The following is a 4,218-nucleotide window of genomic DNA, read 5'->3' on the forward strand; positions in this document are numbered from 1 at the left end:
AATTTTAATTTTAAAACAAACCCCAAATCAAACAAGTAAGTTACACAAATAAAAGAAATTCTCTTAATATGAACAAACTAAGGCTTTGTCTGTGCTCTTTCCATTTAAAATTAGAGGCAACCACTGAATTGTAATCATGATCCAAACAAAGATGCAGCATTAGTAGTTTTTAATCTAATTTAGACTGTATAATTTTGAAATTTGAAGCAAAAACAGAATGTTCTGACTTTAGTTTTGTGAAACTATACTACATAAAACATATCTGAATGAAACAGCAGATGAGCTGAATGAGATGCAGATTCACTCTCTGACAGCAGCTGGCGCTTATGAACAGCAATGATACAGTGTTTCCTAGGTTACCAATGTAAACAATGCAGAGCTGTGCTTATGAACACTACTTTAATATGCATTGTTCAGAGGCAAGATTAAATGAAAATACAACATAAACTTTTCTAAAGATAGTCAGTTCCCCTCAGAGATACATTCATATAAACTCCTAATCTAATTGTATCGCGATTTGTTTGGCATCTCAACCGATTTGAATCGTTACATATTTGAATCGATTTTCGACCGGTGTACCAACGAAACATGCTACCTATCAGATTGTGCTACCAAAAATATATTTACATTGTTTTAAGGGTAAATTTAGGGTAAGGGTAGGTTTAGGGTAGGGGTAGGTATGGACATTAAACAAAGTCTCAACCCACATGAATAAGATGCTGGTAGCATAATCTGATAGGTAGCATTTTTCGCTATCGATTTGTGCTTCCTATCTTTTTAATGGGAGGTAGCACAATCTGAGCTGGTAGCACAAATCGTCAGAACACCAGCTCGCGGTTAATCGTTACATCCCTACAAATCACACCTCATACAAAGCCAGCACTATACTTAACAACGTGAGTGTCACAAGATGTACCCTCCTCTCACGTAAAAGAACACGAATGTCTCCTTCGGTATGTAATCCGTGGCACTTTCCACACTTCATACTATCCACACTTCACACCCTCCCTTCTACCCGTCCCCCCTCCTTTCCTCTACTCTCCTCCCTCCCGCTCTGACTGTGAGAATGCCCGTGCTGTACTGACAGAAACGATACGGGCTTAGCAGACATGGAGGCCCGATTAATGAGAGAGGCCCATTCCGACGCGTCTGAGCTCGACTAACGCGGACCCGGAGAGGGATTCGGGCGTCACATCGGATTATCACGGGTAACGAGCACAGCACAGAAGACGAGGGAGAGGGCGAAGAATTTGAGGGAGAGATCCATTTCGGGTCCTCTGTTGATTCAACGCAGCAGCCGCCATTTTGTTGTCGTGTTTTTAATAACTCGTGCAGGGCTCATCCCGAAGAGCGATAGATTTGTGTATTCCGCTTCTTTTGGTCCTTTCGAGGATGTTTTTACGCTATTGTTGGATTTTTATTGCCCGGGCGAGAAGGGAACACTTAAATAAAGTGCGTCCCCACCAACAGCGGCTGCTTCGTTACATTAACGTTACTAACGTTAGTCGTGTGAACGCATCGCGGGGTTAGCTAGCCATTCCAGCAAATGTGCCTGACAGGACAGATCATTAGAGTGCGGGTTTAGTGGTACGATCTACCTGCCGTGAATTCACTCATTTGGGGGGTAGTAAACAACACAGAGACGTGAATTGAATGACCGTTGACATTGTATACGCGGGGTTATAGCCGCGATGTTGGGCAAAGCCAACTTACCTTGCTCATAGACATCTTTCAAAATTTCAACAAGGTATTTTGACATCCAGTTGTAGCAACAGTCTCAGTCCAATAACTTGCTATTATTTTTTCATATAGTGTAGTTTTTGGCACACTGTTCTAATTTAAGATTAAGCTCAAGATATGCTCTTTGCTAACGAGCTATGCTAGCTATATTAGGATCATAAACCGTGACTAGTGCGCCTCACGTACATAAATATCGTTACACCTCATTTTTGCGAAATTACTGGATATACACACTAGACGAATATTTTGTTATGCCATGTATTGGTTGGAATGTTCTTCCTTGAAATGTGACCGTTTTCCCCCCTTTTGCTTTTTTGGGCACATCAGCGATTTCAAGATAAACATCCGAGCGACCATGCTGTTGCGTAGGAAGGGAGGATTTTGATCGCAAATTATGTGAACGCCGTTCTGGACCGCTATTAAGGTGACCAACTTGTTAGTTAATTCTGCATTTAGACTGAAAATGTGCTTTAGTGCTTTAAACAAGCTGGTTGGTTTACTAGGACATCTATCAAAACAAGTGAAGAAAATGCAGTGTTTTGATGCTCGAAATGTTCGCGTAGCGCAAAAGCTTTGTTTGTTGTCGCTAGTACGTAATGCTATTTAGGAAATTTTGAGGTATTCATTCACAAGCCGTTTTGGCTACTGAATTTTACGTGTTCGTTTCATAGAAAATAACCTCCAGTAGTACCTGCGAGTTGATCATCCTCAGTTAACCTCGCTCACAATAGGGTTCGTTGCACGTGCAAAATGCGCGCGCCTTTGCTTGGTTATATTTTTTCCCATTGGAGCAGATTTATTGAGTAGTGTAGAAAGTGGTGTCTGGAGCCTTTGAGCCACCTTTGACCTCTGACACCGCTGTCAAGGAAACCAGAACTAAGCTTCCCGCTGGCTGAGTGCTGTTTGAGTGGATAGGCGTGATTTCAGGCATTTAGTTAGTGGTCGGAAAAGATTTAGCCAAGACGCATTGTGTTTGGAATATGAGTGCAGATTAATAGCAGATCTCAATGCTTAGCCTGTGTTTGACGGTTTAGTTTCGTTTTGTGTTTCTTTCTGATGGCATCTGATGCTAAGTTGCGAGCTGTATGTTATAGTAAATAAATGAATCGTTGGGTGGCTTACAGTGGCACCAAAATATTTGGGCACTTAGGCTAATATATGAATGGCATTTTTAAGATGAGAAATTAAACTAAGTTCCATTTATTTTATGTGACTGAGAATATGCTCAATATTTAAATGTATTGTTCAAAATAAAGACAAAAATGATGTAGACACTTTCTGGTTGTCAAACGTTAGTGTAGGGCTGGACAATAATTTTTTTCAATAACGGTGATATGATTTTTAAACACATTTCCGATATTTCGATATACATTACCAGTGTTTCCCATACATTGATTTATTTGTGGCGTTTGATTTCGTTGAATAAACATGAGCACTGCAGGTTTCAAAATCAAAAAGCAGCACAGGTGTTTTATATGAATGAATCTCTGAAGGGAACCGACTGTCTTCAGAAAAGTTTCGATTAGGGCTGCACGATATATCGTTGCAGCATCGATAACGCGATGTGCGCATCAGCAATAGTCACATCGCAGGATGTGCGATGTTTAGTATAGGCTAAACATCGTTATATGATCGTTATATTTATACTGATTGTTTTCTTTGCTCACACACAGACACGGTGTCTACACCGGACGCGACAGCTGTACAGAGATACCCATTTTAAATACATTTAGTAGCAGAGCTACTGTACGTGATTTTCAGTGCTGGAAATCCATTTATCCATTTGTTGAAACTTCCGCGTAGACGTGGAGAGTGCAGGTCATGGTTGCTTAGCAACGGCAGACGCCACAAAAGCACAAGCTCCTGAGCACTTTGGAAAAAAGGAGAAAGCGGCGCGACTGGCGTTTTCCACATGTTTTTAGGCGCGACATGTGAACAGCCCCAAAGTCTGTCTACACTGGACGCGACAAAGCGACCGTTGCCCATCATTTGAACTTTGTGTCAGTACGTCATAAAGAGAACGCGGCATCAGTTTACTGTCGGGGATTTGTCGTGCCGCGCTGCATCCAGTGTAGACAGACAGCTCGTGTCTGGACGGTGAGAGCCACGCAGATGCACGTGAACACTGAATTCTGTTCACGTCTGCGTCTATTTTCTATTTGAATACTGTGCTCTGCAAGTATCCTTGTAAACGCAGTTGCTTATGGCTTAGGTGAAGGGAAACAATTGAGAAAGAAAATGGTGTAACAGTATATTGGTTTACAGCAGTTTAATGTTCCTGTTGCTTTCTCTGTCATGAACGTTAATCAAACAACAAAACACAAAGAAAACACACTTTTGCAGCTTTAACACAGATTTATTAGATTTAATTTATAGTGAAAACTATGCAGTGTTATTTCTGAATACTGCCTGAAAAATATAAAGCACTGCTTATTTCATTTGTATCTTTGTTCTGTTATATTTATCTAATTTATCTAT

At 40.8% G+C, this 4,218-nt stretch overlaps 1 protein-coding gene across 4 annotated transcripts in view; it reads left to right on the forward strand.

The window, feature by feature from the left end:
• Positions 1 to 1,037: 1,037 nt before the first annotated feature.
• LOC107656475 (histone-lysine N-methyltransferase ASH1L-like) overlaps positions 1,038 to 4,218 on the forward strand; it is a 62,945-nt gene continuing 59,764 nt past the window's right edge. For 2 of the 4 annotated variants that reach the window (XM_016444353.1, XM_016444352.1), the window contains exons 1-2: positions 1,038 to 1,208; positions 2,068 to 2,164. The gene's annotated coding sequence lies outside the window, so the exon portion shown is untranslated. Of the gene's footprint in view, positions 1,209 to 1,264; positions 1,453 to 2,067; positions 2,165 to 4,218 lie in introns of those variants that run through there. The other 2 variants (XM_016444350.1, XM_016444351.1) reach the window with 2 other exon arrangements.

Source organism: Sinocyclocheilus anshuiensis, unplaced genomic scaffold, assembly GCF_001515605.1.
Source record: "Sinocyclocheilus anshuiensis isolate Anshui unplaced genomic scaffold, SAMN03320099.WGS_v1.1 scaffold2019, whole genome shotgun sequence".
Lineage (NCBI taxonomy): Eukaryota > Metazoa > Chordata > Actinopteri > Cypriniformes > Cyprinidae > Sinocyclocheilus > Sinocyclocheilus anshuiensis.